The sequence below is a fragment of the Lepisosteus platostomus genome, chromosome 5 (assembly GCF_059453375.1).
Source record: "Lepisosteus platostomus isolate fLepPlt1 chromosome 5, fLepPlt1.hap1, whole genome shotgun sequence".
Lineage (NCBI taxonomy): Eukaryota > Metazoa > Chordata > Actinopteri > Semionotiformes > Lepisosteidae > Lepisosteus > Lepisosteus platostomus.
In genome coordinates, this window is record NC_142615.1 from 25,772,541 (window position 1) to 25,782,335 (window position 9,795).

Genomic DNA, 9,795 nt, shown 5'->3' on the forward strand with positions numbered 1-9,795 from the left:
GTTCATTATTAATAATAATAATCTTTACATTATATAGTGCCTTTAAAGGTGGCTTTTCAAAGTGCTTTACAGAATGACAACAATAAAGTTAAAAAAATACACAAGATAAACAGGATGAGAATACACAGTTAGAGGAGACAATAGATGGTGGTATTAAATACAGTAGGAACAGAGGGGTAAATAATAGTTCATTAAAGGCTCTTCTAAAGAAGAGGGTTTTGAGTCTGGATTTGAAGGAGTTTAGAAAAGACTCCAGCACAGGAGTAATGTGATCACAGTCCAGTGCTAATTTCTTTCTTGTGGCTGCTGGTTCATTTCCAACTGTGGACTCTTAAGAAGTCCTTTATTTGACTTGATCAACACCAATCCCTAGAGGATTTTGAAAGGTTGAATCAAAATGGTATGTGACTCTGGTGGGACTCAAACCCACAACCTTTGAATGACTTAATTCTACCAAGGAATAGAAGTCCAACACGCTCTCCATTGCACCACAGAGCCAACAGATACAAACTTACATAAAACAGCTGCAGAAAGCTGTAACTCATGCTTCTCCCGTTGTCTCTAAATTGAGCTCCATAAATATTGACAATGAGTGGCCTGTTGTCTACGAATAGATACCACTGGGATTCATACCCAGGGTCTTCTGGTTTTTAGTGAGGCGTCTTAACCAGCTAAGCCACGGCACCAAACCTGCTAAAAGTTATCCACAACTTCAAACACCTTTGAGAAACGGGCAACTGCAGTGTTATGCCTGCTGGCTCAACAGATAATCCTTTTCGAAGTTTAAGGAGAGGATTTCTTTGTCAATTCAATTAAACGTTTCAGAAATGCTGAACGATTGATGTGTTTCACGCACAGCGCGGGCTCTCCTTTGCTTACAAATATTTTTACACCAATTTACTCAACTACGATTTTTTCTGAGCATTTTGTTTGATTGCTTCCTATTTTATACTGCGCTGATTTCTGTATTGTTCAATTTCCCTGTTGATATAAATTTCTTGTTTTGTAAGACAAGAAGACCGGCTGTTCTGACCTTACCTTGCACTGGAGCCGCTCTTTTCTTTCCAAGGGCGCAGAGAAAGATACTACCGCAGGTAACACCCCGGGAGAAACATCATGAGTTTCTGGAAAAGCTCTCTACCTGCCCGCTCCCCACACCGACGTGTGTGAGCAGGGATTTATAGGGACATTCTGAAGTGTAGTAACATTTTATCGTTACATACTTTTTCTGTGCAGTTAGTTCTCCTTCAACTCCGACCAACAACGGAGGTCGTTTTTAATACAGGAGTAAAGGCACACTGCACATCTGCAAAACATCACGTACAGGTTTAGGGAGAGCGACATCAGTGATTGGAAGGTAGGAAGTTTCAGGTCACTTTTTTATTATAGATTCAAGCAGACCTGAATACCTTTTCAAGAAACATTTCAGAATCCATGTCACATCCAGTATGATTGCTACAGAGGTCTACAGAATACAATCAGAATACTGTTTGTGTGTTACATAAAACACACCGCCCAAAACATTTCTAAAACAGGAATTACATGTTTAGGAATGCGCCCTCCTTTATACATTAAATAAAAGGTCTGAAGCCTGCTCCAAAGAAGCACTATATTCAGAGCTGACAAAGAAGTGATAGGAAGCATCTCGGAAAACGAAGGTGCAGTCGTTTTCACGCGTCGCACACCAAGAGCTGAACCCGGCGTTCTCTGAAAAAAGTAAGGTGTTGGGAGTGTGGCTGGGTGGTCTAAGGTGCTGGGTTTGTGCTCCAATTTCTTCACAGGGTAGGTTTGAATTTCACTGCTGCTAAGTGTTTGTGGGTTAAGACCATCCTTCTATTGCGAGTTCAATGGGTAAAAACTTTGCTTGACAGTCTGTTGAGAGACTGAATTAGGTGTTTCAAGATAGTCTTTGTTAGCTTAACATCAAGGCAGAAAAAAGCCTAATTTTGTCTTCCCAACAGCAATACTCTTTGGTCCCTTCAGCGTTATGCAGGGAACAACATCTGCCGTGATCACTTTTCAGAGTCAGTGCAATTGTAGTGTGCCGTAGTTGTTTTTAAAATTGGTTTTGTCGGCATGCTGCATTTGTCTGTGAAACTTAAATGCTGTGTTTTTTCACGCCGAATTGTTGGCGGGAGCAAAGCTTATTCAACCTTTGCACTCAGCGCTCAATCAGAAATATAGTATGTATTACTATTAGTGGCACTGAGGTCACTATGGTGCAATTGAGCGATGTAAGACCAATGGCATAATGGATAACGTGTCTGACTTAAGATCAGGAAATTGTATGTTTGACTCCTGCATGGCTTTTGTTGCGTTAAAACGATTTACCTTCCTTTATATAAATTAACTGCACCTGAAAGCTATAGAAAACACTTCGGGTAAATTGTCGAAATTCGCATGAGGCTGCAGACAACACTACTGTCTGGAGATCAGCTCCTTCTCTGAGCTCCATTGGAATGAAATCTCGTGGGTAGCAAAGTTGGAGAGCAGCTCAACTTGTGCTCAGTACGGTGCTGAGGGTTCAGTACTGGTGTCGTTCTAATTAGCATGAACTGCACAGGCTCTGAATCAGACCATTTCAATTAGTTTGGTCAGTGTAGGACACTTAATGTAGAATTATTACTTTGCCTGTCTCTTGTTTGTATATAATTTAATGTCTCTGATAACTTAATGTTAGTTTTTAATTTAGTTTTAGTTTTACGATGTAGGTTAATGCGTTGACATATGCACGAACACACGAAATGTCTCACTCCTGATTCAGCTCATGCTCCATAGGAGAAAAGCGATTCCTCTTGCTTCTCATACAACCATATCACAACAGAAGCCCGTGTAACCCAGCTCAAATTCAAGAGTGACTCGCAACTTCAGCCCTTTTTTTTGTTCGTGATCATTAATTTCCTTAGTTATGATCAATATTGAACTTTTTAAAAATAAAAATAATCAAACATGCAGGCAGGTGTTGAAAAGTATTAGGAGTTGACAGGGCGCCCATTTGGAATAGTCGTCAGAAAATGTGAGAAAAGGAAAGTTACGTAAACTCTCACACACAGCATTAGAGATTGGAATCTGATTGTAAAAAAGCTACCTGTCTCCCCGTCGGTAATCAAAGCCCAGTTTCCCGCATGACAGGCAGGGATACACACCATGACACTAACTAGGAGCGCTTGCTAGCTGTTAGGAGGCATTTACTATTATGGCTACTACTGTTTTGGGTTTCGACTTTTATTTTCATTCCTTCCAGAGGAGCGCATGAAAACGAGTTTCCATCTGCGCCATCCTCACTCCTGCTCTGCTATTGTCACAGCTCCTCCTTGTGCACGACCAACACCCATGGAGTCGGTTCTTTCAGCTTTACTAATTAGGTTTTCAAAGGCTGGAAGTAGGGCACAAGACACACGAACACTAAAAGCATCCTTATCTGCTTTCAGCTGCGAAATGTCATTTGTGGACGCTGAAGAATTTGTTTCCAAGGCAGCGGTTTCAAGCAATTTTGCGCTTTAAAAGTAGAGCAGTGCGTTTCCATTTTTATGCAGGCACACGATGACATAAGGAGATTGTCGTAGTCGGCAGGACTTGAACCTGTGCGGGGAGACCCCGATGGACTTCAAGTCCATCGCCTTAACCACAAAAACACAGCAGAACTCTTCAAACCAATTGAAGTCCGATTGAACCGCTCCACCAACCTGTCATTCCGGGGATCCAGCGGGGTTGTCTGCGTCTTAGAGATCCCCAGGCGCTGGCACACTCTGGCAAAGACCTGGGATTCGAAGTTACGCCCCTGGTCACTGTGTAATTCCTCCGGCACCCCTAGCCTGGCAAACATCCCCTCCAGCAGTGCATCGGCCACGGTGGGGGCACTCTGGTCCGGGAGGGCATAGGCCTCCGGCCACTTTGTAAAATAGTCCACCGCCACCAGGACATAGCAGTTTCCAGCCTCAGTGCGCGGAAACTGGCCCAAAACGTCAACCCCCACCTGCTCCATAGGAGTCCCCACCTGGTGTTGTTGGAGGCGGGCTCCTTCTGGGCCACGCGCACCGCACACGTTCGGCAATACCACTCCATGTCCCGGTGGCAAAGACCCCAATAAGAAGTTTTTTTTACAGCCGAAATGCCCCACGCCCGAATAACCGTGCACCACTCGGAGCACAGCCCCGCGGAGCGACTGTGGCACCACCAGCTGCCACCATATCTCGCCACTGAAGGGTGCCCGCCAACCCCGGCGCAGCACCCCATCCTTTACCTCCAAGGCCTCCCACAGGGTGCAGAGGGCCTTGACGGACTTTGGGTGCGGGGCAAGCTCCTCTCGCAGAGGCCGCGCTCCTGCTGCCTTCCAGGGGAGCACCGGCCCCACATCCGGATCAGCTGCCTGTCGCTGCACCACGTCTGACAGACCCACCCCCAGTGGCCCCTCCAGGGCCGTGGCCACGGCGCTCGACTCCGCCACGGTGCGGACGGCCCCCTCACACTGCTCCCGCTGGCCGCAGTAGCAGCAGTCTGCGGCCTCACAGGGGTGCCGTGAGAGAGCGTCAGCATTGAGATGGCGAGATCCCGCACAGTGTACGACAGTGAAGTCGTATTCCTGCAGGACCTCCATCTATCACACCATCTGCCCCTCTGGCTCCTTAAAGTGGAGCAGTCAGGTGAGGGACACATGGTCGGTCCTCAACCGGAATCTGGTCCTGAACCGGTACGGCCTGAAGTGGCAGACCGCCACCATCACCGCCAGCAGCTCACGATGGGTCACGCAGTAGTTCCGTTCAGCCTTATTCAAAACCCGACTGTAGTAGGCAACTACCCGCTCCCCATCTGGCCCCTCCTGCGCCAACACCGTGTCCAACTCTGAGACACTCGCGTCGGTATCCAGGATATACGGTAACCACGGATCGGGGTAGGCCAGCACGGGGACCCCCACCAGAGCTTCACGTAACCGGCTGAAAGCCGTATCGCAGCCCGAGTTCAAGTCGAAACGGCGGCCCTTGTCGGTGAGGCGGTGCAGCGGGGGAGCGATGCTGGCAAAGTCCCGGACAAACCTCCGGTAATACGAAGCCAACCCCAGAAAGCTGCGCAGCAGATACAGCATACACTGGTTCCACGGGACCGATGCCAGCACTTTCTCCATCAGCCTCTTGAAAGTCGCCGGGGCATTGCACAGGCCAAAGGCAGTAAACTGCCAGAGGCTTCGAGCGACTGGTACCTGCCAGTAGCCACAGCGGAGGTCAAGGGAGCTGAACCAGGTCGACCCCGTGATGTAGTCCTTGGCATCGTCTATCCTGGTCAGGGGGTAGGAATCCTTCCAGGTAACCTCGTTCAGCTTGCGGTAGTTTACGCAGAACCTCCACGAGCCTTCTTTTTTTTGGACCAGTACAGCTGGCGCCGAGGGCTCGCGGAGGGCTTAATCACTCCTGCTGCGGCCATCTCCAGAATCTTTTCCTTGGCGGCGGTCCGCTTGGCGTGAGCCATGCGTCCAGGTGGGATGCGGATGGCAGAGGGTCACCAGTCTCGATGTCGTGTTGGTAGAGGTCCTCAACGCCGCGCCTCGCTTCCACGCAACCGCTGCCGCCTTGTCTGGCCTCCCGGCCGACTCGGGGGCAGGATCCGGCACGCTCGCTCCCCGGCTCACAGGCCCGGTCTGCCGCCGCCGCCACTGACTCTTTTTCCCCCGGCTCCGGCAAGCCCTCGGCCTTCGCCGGGCCTGCCCTCCACCAGGTGAAGTTGCTCCCCCTGCCACACCAACTCCTGCCGGCCCAAGTCCAAACTGGCCCCCACTCGCTGCAGTAGGTCCAGCCCCAGAATGCAGTCCTCCTGGATGGGTGCGAGGTAGCAGGGGTGGCGCACCATCGCTGCACCTAGACGAAAGGCAAGCACCTGTTTCCCCCGCACTGCGGCGAGCTGTCCCATCACAGTCCTTAGCCGCAGTAGGGCCAGGCAGGGTTGTTCCTCGATTCGATTCGGCACTGGAGGTACAGGCTATAGCCGACTCGCCCCACAGTGGTGTGAGGGGTGCCGGTCTTCACAGCGCTCTCCGGAGAGGGGGTTGAGGTGTTCAAAACAGCGTGCGGGGCTGTTCCGCGGGGGTTGCTGCACGGGCTGGCTTCTCTTCCCCCTTGCTGGACTCCTCCGTCGGTGTGGGAATCGCTGGTCAGCTCCGGCAGGGAGGGTTTCTTCTCTTTGGGGCATCCACTGGGCGGGAGTAGCAGGCAGTCGCCCCAATTCTACCGGCAGGACCACTACTGGATAGCCCTGGTAAGGGCTGTGGCCACCTGTCGCACCCAGGAGTTGCTCAGGCTCCCTATGTGCGCTGCCGATGGGTTCTGTCTCTTTTACAGTCAGACAGCACTTGACAGAATCGGCTAATGTCTGCCAAGATTTGTCCATCCTGCCCGCTTCTGACACCAATGTAGCGTTTACAGGCTTTTTTCAGAACAAAGGACCAGTGGAGACGCGATTAACAAACCAAGCAATAGCTTTATTCTTTAACAACCACAAAACCAAACACAGCATATACATGCACATGAGGAGACTGACAGAACACGTACACATCTTTAGGGTGGTAATTACTTAAGAACACGCTATACACTTATAAGACTACACAGGGCACTAGAACTACTAGGACATTATTTACACAGGTAGGGTCAGCCGCTGGTCACCGTGCTGACCCTCAGACTCTCCCCGGCTACAACTCCCAGCATGCCCAGCGGTACTATGCACGCCTAGGGGCGCTTCCTCCTCACCACCAGGCGAGGGCGTTACAATATATATATATATTTTTTCTCTGGTTCTCAGCAGTATCATTGGGCTGAACTCCAGTTAAATGCTCGTCTTAGAAAGATCAAAAGTGAGCGAGGGAAGATGGGTGGAGATTAATGGAAGTTATAAAGGCAATGGGTTGGCTCTGCTTAAGCTTTATTCAGACCTTATTAGGGCAAACTCTATGGGTCAATTGCATCGAACTGAAAGTAGCATACTAACAGGAGTTCAACCCGTGCTTAGAACGCAGATGCCGTCTAAACTTGTGCTCCACCTTAAGTCCAATTGCAACGAACTTTGCTGCTGTGCTTAGTCCGCAGTGCCAAACTTAACCTGTTCTCAATTGCAATGAACACAAAGTAACAACTGCAGCACTCCAGAGTAACTAAAGTAGCGGACTAATTTAAACTATGTCTTCATATGGCTTAGTACCGTACTCGGTGTAACGCAGGATTGCATTAGAAGGCTCCCAAATATAGTGGAAATAATCCGTTGCTTGGAAATGTATTGGAATATTAATTAAAATTGCTTTACACTCATACCATATTTATTAATAATGAAGTTTATTAATGTGTGTATTTACAGAAGTGTCATTTACTATTTATGTTTAACGTCAATCATTACTAGTAGCTGTGAGTTTTAAGATATGCTAGGAAGTGAAGAGAACAGAACAGAGCAAATGGTTATATAAATGGAGTGGGAGCCTTTAATATGTTCTATAAAATTTGGGAGTCAACTGAATAGATTTGCTAAGTATTTCATTATGATGGGTCTCTGTATTTGTGGTTATCAGTGGAAAGCAGGGATAATAAGGAAATGGGTGGCACCCAAGCACATGTTAAAGAAAAAAACTTGGCTTCTTAAAAGTGATTATGATAGCCACAGGACAGAAGAGACAGTGCACTGTGGTCCAATAATGACTGTGTTGAAACAGCCAGAGTGTGCTGCATGCCATGGAGATGGAAAATTTAGCTCATTCCAGTCAATCGCAAGGTTGTGTAGGACTGCACATGACCTGATGATGATGGTGCTGGCTCTTGATGGACTGGTATACAAACCAAATGACACCCAAGCAAAGCGTTAGTTGTTTTACAATTCCGAATGATTGTTCAATGTGGCCTCTTGCACTTTTATGACTCCTGTTATAGCGCTTCTCTTGTAATGTTGTAGGATTGTGCACAGGTGTCAGAAGATATAGTCATAAAGAATACCCACAGGCAAAACAACACGCCAGATTGCTCCTCCCTACTTTGAAAGGAAGATATTGGAACTGATTAAAGAACTTAATTTGAAATGTAAGTTCCTACTGACACAGGAGAGAGAGAAAATCAAAGTTCTGAAAAGTAATAACAAGGCACACCGTGGATAAATAAATTTATTAATTTAAAAAAATGCTGAGAAGGTCATAATTGTTGTATTTATTTGCTCAGGTAATTTTATAAGTTTAACTTTCAGTAAAGTTCTGTTAAAAATAAAACTGGTCATTAGTTGGCGTCTTTTGTAATGATTTAGCAATAGTGACATGTCTGCTTGTTTGACTGGAGTGTTAAAATTAATACGGTGGCATCCTGTCTCAAGTGCACAGCTGCAGTTCTCATTTGTTTCGTGACAAATTCCAATTGCATTAGTCTGTGTAAAAAGAGACTTCTGCAGCTCCAGTGGTGTGATTGAACTCATGCTGAGATTGAGTTCAAGCCTCACCTGGAGCAGTGTGGCCTGTATCTTCAACTATTTAAACTAACTGACCAGTTTAGGTCCTGTTAAGTATTTGCTGGAGATCAGGTCTAAATTAACATCAAAGGAACAAGTAAAGGTTTGTTCCTTGTCAGACCTGAAGAAGGCTCCAAAGCTCAAACGTTGTTTGCTTCTCTTTTCAGCATGGAATAAAATTTTACTTGTTCCGATGTAGTCCACACATGGTGACACAGCTCCCTACTTAAATTACCATCAGCAATGGACCATCAGCAGCTGATCAATACACAAATATATGAGAGAGGTCTACTGAGACGAGAGGAGCACAATGGAGTACTGAAGACTTGAAAAGCTCTCGCATTAGATTCTGTGTTTTTGTTGTTCCCCATATTTGTTTTTAATGTTCTTTTTCTCTTTGTTTTGAAGTTGTTCTGTTTTTTTTTCTTTTTTGGAGTTGTTAGACTACTACAGGGATTTACCTAGGTTCTATGAAGACTTCTTTTATCAAAACATATTTTATTAATAAAAGCCGTAATTTCTTAATAATCAACTTTAATGTTATCTTTATTAGTAGCTGTATTACAGGTAATGCATGCACAGCCTTTATTATGCTATAGTGAATTTTCAGGTATCCCATGGAGGGAAGAGAACTGAAATTAAGGAAATACTTATTTAAAGGGGTATAAGTCTTAAAAGTGTTCTGTCACATCTGGGTGTTAATTGAATAGATTTGTTGTATTATTTCATATGATTTGACTCTACACTTGTGTTTCTCAGGAGACAGCAGTAATATTGGGGATTTGCGGGTACAGATAATAAATTATACTATACAAGCAAATGTAAGGTTACCTTAATAAAAAAAACTGTTATCATTACCCTTTTCAGCGTTACTATTTAAGACAGTCTTTTGGAACAGTATTCTCATATTAGGGGCCATAGTCTAATGATAACGGTGGTGAAACAGGCGATATGTGCAGAAAGAATTGGAGATGGAACAGGAGACTCATCCAGTCTATAGAAAGGGCTGCACACGTTACAGTGATGCGAGGCATGTGCTCTACCACTGAACTAAACTCCCGATAGGTACTGTTACCTGCAGCTCTTTGTGTTAGGAAGAGTGAGCAGTCGACATTTTAAAGGTCAAAACTAGACGTGATGAGAATTCAGAACAAGAGGCTGTGCTTCACTCAGCTTTTGATGAATGTTTAAGTGAATGACAAATTTGCTATTTTCACTTTTTGATTAAAGAACATAAAAAGCACCTTTCTTCCAGCCAGATTCAAACCAGAGGCCTGAGCATTCCCAGCTGTTATAACTACGGTCTTCCACTCTAACAGCTGAGTTATCAAAAAC

At 46.2% G+C, this 9,795-nt stretch overlaps 1 non-coding gene across 1 annotated transcript; it reads right to left on the reverse strand.

Moving 5' to 3' along the window:
• Positions 1-405: 405 nt before the first annotated feature.
• Positions 406-498, reverse strand: trnar-ucu (transfer RNA arginine (anticodon UCU)). Its single transcript has 2 exons — positions 462-498; positions 406-441 (listed from the first exon to the last, which is right to left on the reverse strand). It is a non-coding gene; the product is annotated as a tRNA-Arg (tRNA).
• Between the last annotated feature and the right edge of the window lie 9,297 nt (positions 499-9,795).